Source organism: Sander lucioperca, chromosome 22, assembly GCF_008315115.2.
Source record: "Sander lucioperca isolate FBNREF2018 chromosome 22, SLUC_FBN_1.2, whole genome shotgun sequence".
Lineage (NCBI taxonomy): Eukaryota > Metazoa > Chordata > Actinopteri > Perciformes > Percidae > Sander > Sander lucioperca.
This window is the reverse complement of record NC_050194.1, coordinates 26,455,394-26,463,287: the sequence shown is the minus strand read 5'-3', so window position 1 is coordinate 26,463,287 and position 7,894 is coordinate 26,455,394. Positions and strand designations below refer to the sequence as shown.

The window sequence follows — 7,894 nt, the reverse complement described above, 5'->3', positions numbered from 1 at the left end:
TGATGTGGAAGTGCAGACACCTAATGTGGAGTTTTTAGAGTTTTAAAGGTAATGGCAGATGGCTCACACAATAAAAACCTCCGGACTTGTTTGTCCCTGAGTCGCAGCCACCGAAACAAGCACATATCCCTCAGACAACCAATTTACAGACTTTTTGAAGCTTAAAATATTCAATAGACACTGACTATCTCCGTGTTAAACAACCAGAGGCTGCATGTTGCTTGTTTCTACAGCAAAATGAATTCCAACTGTAATTGTGGATCTTCGGATTTGTTTGGCCGCAGCTCTTGGCGCCCATCTGTTTGGTAGATTACTGTTCTGTGGTACCAACAAACAGCAGCCTCTTCACAATCATGTGTCTCACTTTAACAATACCGAGCTCCTTCACAGCATTGCGTGCTGATAGACTGAGGTTGTGTTGTGTGGACGCTGTGGCCTGAAGGAAAGCACCGGGACATTTGATTGGCCCTGCAGGGGTCTGCAGAGCGGCCCTTTCTCTGTGCACATGTGGGCTGGTGTTCGTGTCTGATGTGCTCAGGCCTGAGAGAAAATGTGCTATCACTGCAGAGCAGTTATTTGGGTTGGAATAAACACATAAGAAACTTAACTGTGGTAAAGGTTATCTGAGGGCACACTTGTTTGTGCAGCTTCTGTATTTTAATGGCGAAAAAATACCACTGGGAGTGACAGAAAGGGCAGGAATCTGAATCTGAGTTTATGGTCTCAATCACTGCTTTGAAGTCTTCTTCAACACAGCATGATGTTCATTTAGTAAATGATGGTCCCATTTATTTTAAAACAGACGATAAAGCAGGGGATGCTTTAGGACCTGTCAATCACGACAGAGGCTTAGCGATGCTAACCATGCTAACACTGTGTGCATTAATATATACCTCAACTTGTGTTTGGCTGTGTTTTCATCTTAAACTTTTTGTGTTTTCACTTCAGCAAAGTTAACTGGAACATTTTGGTCGCCTAAACATTTTTTTTCAACCCATTCTTGTTCAGCGTTCTGCCAACTAAGCTAGCTAGCTAGCTACCACTAACGTTGGCTGGTAAATTATGGGAATGTTTGCTGATTTTCTGTTCTGCCGTGCATGTTGATTAATGTCTCCAGTAACCGGAGGTCTGTGTTTACCCACCGGTGTAACCTTTTCTGAACGACTCGCTTCAAAAGGGTTGAAAATAGGTGACTTTCCCTCTTTTAGCGATTAGCGTAGCGAAGCGCCACGAAACCATACGCAACACTGGCTTGGCCGCGACTTCCTCCGCAGCTCCCCCTTCTCGTCAAATGCACACTTCTGCCTCCAAAAAAACAAGATGGCGACAGTCCAAAATGCCAGCAAAGCCAGCAAACTAGCAGCTTCAAAACAGCAGACGGGTGACGTCACTGATGCTACGGCCATTATTTTTACAGACTGTTGTAGCCAGTTTAATGTGTATAGTGTGTCTCTGTGTGTGTGTGTGTGTGTGTGTGTGTGTGTGTGTGTGTGTGTGTGTGTGTGTGTGTGGTAGGTTTCTGTGAATGGTTCGTTCGCTCCGTCACCTGCGCACCTGTGTGTATGTGTGCTATTCAGAGGTTAGAAAGGGAATCACAGGTGAGAAGGGGATGCAGGAATTAGGATCTGGGAAGCCACAAAGTTTTTCAACGTCAGCTGTGTGCGAGTGATGTTTTTAGATCCCGTCTGCTCGTTGTTAATCTTGCACAGTCAGTCTTTTTGTAGGTGTTTTTAAATGCATTCATAAAATAAAGGATTAACCTTAAGACGATGGCGGACCTTTATATTATACCTTTATTATTTGCACCAGCAAGCGTTGGAAATGGTTTCAAATTCCCTCCAGTGGTCCTATGGTCCTTTTGACATTTTGTGTAAAAGGAAACGATTGTATTGTAATAGAGAGCATGTTTGACATGAAATCTTGTCTCATTACTTAGCAGCTCACACGGGATCTGATCACAGTTCTGTGAGAAATGAAGAGAAGCCTCAAGTCCGTGTGAAATTAACCTTTGTTTAACAAAAACATCATTTGCAATGCCATGGAGAAGTACTACACTACCCACAATCCTAAGCGCAACAACGATGTCTCTAAATGGTGAAGCTCATTGTTACCACGGAAATGTTTACGAACCCACAAACGGCTAGTGAGCTGCTTCCACTGAAGTCTACGATAGTTCCCGTACAGTTGTTTACCTTTGGCTTTTATGACGTTTTCAAAATGCTTTTTCTGCACCGGATCAAATGATTCACAGTCACAATTCATTTCATAGCTGGTTGGCTCTGGTCCAGGCTCGAAACTCTTTATATATCAGCATTTAATGAAACATCAATGGAGAAACTGAATGGGGAAAATCACTTCCAAAACTGGAGCCGTTTAAAAAGTGGGCGCTCACTGTTGAGCTCTATTTTTGTATTGTAACAGAGAGCATGTTTTACATGAAATCTTGTCTCAATACTGAGTGGCTCACACAGGATCTGATCACACTTCTGTGAGAAATGAAGAGAAATGAATTTGGCTGCAGGAAGCTGCTTTTGGCAGGTGCATCCGTTTGTTACCAGCTTTCGGCAGGTGAGCTAAGAAGTTCATTTTGGACCCAACCGAAACCTCTCTAACCTACATTTATCAGCTAATTATGGTAAAAGAGAGACTAATCAGTTCATCCTGAACAACAACAACAACAACGGCAACATGCTCGGCTGGAGTCCAGACACACAGCTGACCACAAAAGATGCAGAACTAAGGCTGCATTTACATTGCTAATGTGATTTTGTTTTGGTTTAAAAAGGAATATCTTCTGCTACGTTTCCCCCTCTCATTCCCCCTGCTCTGGTGTTTCCCCCTCTTATTCCCCCTGCTCTGGCGTTTCCCCCTCTCATTCCCCAGATTGCTCATTGCCCAGAGCAGGGGGAATGAGAGGGGGAAACACCAGAGCAGGGGGAATGAGAGGGGGAGACTTAGCAGAAGATATTCCATTTTAAACCAAAACATAGCAATGCAAATGCAGTCTGAAATCCCTGGCTCAGTGTTCCAACACGATTGTAGGATATCTCTGCCTGTCGCCGGCCTCCTCCTGTTTCTATTCCTCCTCTCTCGTCTCTGTGAACTCCCCGGGGAGCGGAGCAGTCTGGTGGTTCCCGTCAGCCAGGAGGAGGGTCAGAGGTCAGCGTCTCATCCCAGAAACAGAGCACCGTCTGGGGGATAGAGGGGCCCGGCGGAGAGGCTGCAGATCAAGGACGCACTCTTTCATCCGTGGCAGAGAAGAGACGGAGGAAGGGAATGAAGAGGAAGAAAAGGAGAAAAGGAGCGGGGATGGGAGGGAAGATGGGAGGAAATACACTGAGATGAAAGGAAAGATGAAAACTAGAGGGGGCAAGAGAGTGAAAATAGGATAAGAAGGAAAGGATGAGAGTGGAAGAGGAGGGACAGTGTGAGGGAGAGAGGTAGATGAGGAGGAGGAGGGGGAGAAGAAAGAGAGGATGGAGGAGGTTAGAGGAGAAAGAACAAATAGTAAACGATAGAGGAGGACAGGAGAAGAGGGAGTGAAGGGAATGGGGTAAAGAGAAAAGAGAGGAAAGAGGAGAGAAGAGGGGGAGAGAAGAAATTGAAAGAGATAGGAGATAAGGAGAAGTGGGGAAGAAAGGGAGCAGATGGAGGAGAAAATGTGATAAAGGAGTGATGGGAGGAGGAGAGGAAGGAAAAGAAGACAGAAGATGAGATGTGGGAGTAAGGAGAAGAAACAAGAGGAGAAAAGGGGAGGAGAAAAAGACGGAGAGGCAGAAAAAGGAAGTGATGGACATAGATATAGAACAATAGATATGACATGACGTCATAACAAATGGCATAACTGTCCGCCATCTTACTAGGGTACTGTTTACAATTGTCACCTATGGCAGCAAGTATGGTTATCAGCTGTGCAGCACCTAACTGCTTTACCAGAAGGACCGAAGAGACCCAGGAGGCTGGCATCACTTTCCACATGTCAGTAGGAGTAGATAAAGTATTTTTTCTCTTCTGTTTTTAACTATAAATACAGAAAAGTTGGTGAACTAGCTAGCTAGCTAGTTACGTTACCTAGCAACTGTTAACGGACCGGCTGAGATGTCAGTTATTGGTGATTGCTAGCTAGCTCTTAACAGCATTTATGAACAGCAAACATTGTTTTAGTTGATTGATTTTTTTTAGTTGATTGATTTTTGACCTCAAATAAGACATTTAGTAACGTTAACGTTATAACAGTTTTTTTTTAACACGTCGTTAATATTACCCCTACATTGACTGCTGCGGCTGATTTCACTCAATCTGTGTTAAGTTTTCAGTTAAATTAAAGTTAACAACAAGTACTCTTCTTTACTCCTAAATCTCATTTTATAATATCTCAAGACAAATCCAGCAAGCTAACGGTACGTTAAAATGTAACGTTACACATAGAGTAAAGTAAACTTAACGTTACATTTTCACCAGCTAACGTTAGCTCCCCAAACATTAGCCATGTTGAATCCTGCTGTCACTCATCATATATTAACATCTAGTGTTGTCATCTTACCTCATGCCTTTACACCATTTTCCTTTCAGTAAAGCAAATTAAAACTTAATAATCCATGTCTTGATGAGGGAAAGTAACTTCAATCCAGAAAGGATTCCTACTTCAGCAGCAAAGTCTCTGCATTACTATCGTAAATGTAATCTCCATAACATAACGTTAGCGCAATGAAAATTGCGACAAGTCCATCAGCTCTGGTGAAGTCATTATAGTCTTTATCAACAAAAACTCATTGAAGCTAGCGAGGCTCTTCAACTACTCCGCTCATCGTCTAAACTAACTCCATGCCGGCCGGTTGACAGGAAGAAAACAAACACTAAACAGGAAGTAGCGGGGTTGATGGGAAATGTGGTCTTAAAGTTGAGATAAAATCTACACACATAAATAAATGTATTAATAAATTACAGTTGGATGTTTCTCTCATGTGTCTTATCGTAACTACCGCTCTATAGACCATAATACTGAATCTGTTTAGGATTTCTACGTTAAAAAATATTGTTTAATGTATATTAGCCATTCAGAATACCAAAGACAGTTTTTACATATTAAGTTCAGGCAAAATTGAAAAAATAAAATTATTACCTGCAGTATAAATGCAAAATTATGAGATTATCTTTATAATTGAACAAATTACTTGTTCTCTTGGAGCTATATCAATCAAAATTCCACCCAAATCTCTATTTTTTGTTTCTTTCTAGAAAGGCACAGTTGTCTTACAGTCATTACTTTGAATTAAAACCACTATTGATGTATTGGTAGAAAAATTTAAAAGTTAACCCTGGTAAGATGGCCGCCAAGTGGTTCCATCCTGGAATGGCAAGTATGAATTACATGTCATATCTATTGTTCTATATCTATGGTGATGGAGGCAAGACGTGGAGAAGAGAAAAGAGAGAAGAGGAAAAGTTGTAAAAGAGTGGAGTGAAGAAGAAGCACACAGATGAGAGAGGAGAAGAGGAAAGATAGGAGAGGAAAGAGAGGAGAGAGGAAAGATAGGAGAGGAAAGAGAGGAGAGAGAGGAGAGAGGAGACAGGAAAGAGAGGAGAGAGGAGAGAGAGGAGAGAGGAGACAGGAAAGAGAGGAGAGAGGAGATAGGAAAGAGAGGAAAGAGGAGAGAGGAGAGAGAGGAGAGAGGAGACAGGAAAGAGAGGAGATAGGAAAGAGAGGAAAGAGGAGAGAGGAGAGCAAAGAGAGGAGAGAGAGGAAAGATAGGAGAGAGGAGAGAGAGGAGAGAGGAGAGAGAGAGGAGAGAGGAGAGAGGAGAGAGAGGAGAGAGGAGAGAGAGAGGAGAGCAAAGAGAGGAGAGAGAGGAAAGATAGGAGAGATGAGAGAGGAGAGAGAGGAGAGAGGAGAGAGAGAGGAGAGCAAAGAGAGGAGAGAGAGGAAAGATAGGAGAGAGGAGAGAGGAGAGAGGAGAGAGAGAGGAAAGAGAGGAGAGAGGAGAGAGAGGAGACAGGAAAGAGAGGAAAGAGGAGAGAGGAGAGAGGAGAGAGGAAAGAGAGGAGAGAGGAGAGAGAGAGAGGAAAGAGAGGAGAGAGGAAAGAGAGGAGAGAGGAAAGAGAGGAGAGAGGAGAGAGGAAAGAGAGGTGAGGGAATGATGTGTGAAAGTCTCAGAGGACTCGAGTATTTGAAAGGCGGAGCAGCAGTATTCCCATGCAGCGAGGAGGGAAGATCTCTCCGTGTATTATTGATGGGAGGAGAGAGAGCGGAGCATCAAACGTTGTTTGAGCCGATCCTGCAGCCCAGCCGAGTGTGTGCTCGCTGGGTAAAAACCCTCCCATCTCCCCGGGTTACTGATCTTCATATCCACACAGATAAAGAAGCACAGGGCGGAGAAAACAGCACACGCTTCCAACGCGTGACGCAAAGGTCCTTCGCGGGTTATTTACATTTACAGCGTGGAGATGGAAGAATAATGCAAACAACAGCGAATCATTCCTGGTATATGATAAGCTCTGTTTCAGCGAGGTTGCATTTCAACAGGCTGTAGCATCTCAAAGGAATAGAGAGATGAATAAAATATCAGCTATACACGCTCAGAAACAGCATCACATGGCCTCTATCTCCGGTTGGTTTATGTCAAAATGTCCAACCACATCTTAATGTATTGACACTGTAAGGAATATGAACATCATTCTGCACTTGAAAATAGCTTATTTTGTTTTGTTCGTGTTTTTTAAAGATGAGCAAAGATATGGACACAGCTTTCCTTTCTCATATGAGGACACTTTATTTGAAAAATGCTGTGTGTGTGTGTGTGTGTGAGACGAAGAAGACATTTTAAAAGGAATTTGTTTCATTATAATGTTTTGTTGTTTTCAGTTGTTTAAAGCAAACTGGGGTAGTTACATTTGGAGAAAGACTTAGAACATACTGGGCCCTATTTCCCAGAAGATGTTAAGGAGAAAACACAAGACTTTCACCAGGAAACAGGTGTTCATGTCCTGAAGAAGTTAAGGAGAAAACACAAGACTTTCACCAGGAAACAGGTGTTCATGTCCTGGAGAAGTTAAGGAGAAAACACAAGACTTTCACCCAGGAAACAGGTGTTCATGTCCTGGAGAAATTAAGGAGAAAAGTCATTTTGGTGTCTTAACTTAACTGTCGTGGCAGCATGCTGCTCACCTTTTGTCAGCTAAACTCAACTATACAGACTGCTGAAACAACCGCCCCCTCACGGTGCTCTGTACCCGGCTCACAGTCACCTTTTCTCGGCTAAATTTAACTGTAAAAGAGCTGAACTTAACGGTCACGTGACCGGCCGGCAGTCGCCCAAATGTCGTAGGACATCATACGAATTGTTGTGCATGCGTTTATTTAGATATCAGACGAACCCATTCATGAGAATGCGTTGCCAGAACATAGACGAAGTGTATTTTTTTGTAAATTTCACGAAAGTGGTTCAAGTTCTTCTGATTGGATAACAAACGTTAATTGGTCAGATCTAGATCAGACTGGATTCATATCAAACAACAAAAAGATGAGTACAACCGTACAGCTGTGGAGTTATTGCAAAAATGTACTTCAACCCAGGCGTAAAGAAGTATAGGGCTGTGCCATTTCCAGCAAAAGCGACATTCAACGCACTTAAACAAGGACAAGACATGATAACACTGAGATGAACGACTCAAAGACATCTCAACAGGCGCTTATAGACTCGGCAGGAAATTACACTGACATCAAAATGGAGCTGAAGGAGAACATAACATCACATCACTGCTATAAGAACAGTGATGGATTGGGGTGTTTAATGTTTGCAGTAAAGTCAAGGTCAGCATCAATCAGCAGCATATAAACCGAGGGCTGTGCACAAAGGCGCCAAAGCCCATAGAAAAAAACATAAAGTTACCATAT

At 42.9% G+C, this 7,894-nt stretch overlaps 1 protein-coding gene across 3 annotated transcripts in view; it reads right to left on the bottom strand.

Annotated features, from left to right (window-relative positions):
* The window catches only part of grid1b (glutamate receptor, ionotropic, delta 1b), a 669,588-nt gene that overhangs the window by 347,768 nt on the left and 313,926 nt on the right, over positions 1 to 7,894 (bottom strand). The gene's annotated exons all lie outside the window — the stretch shown is intronic.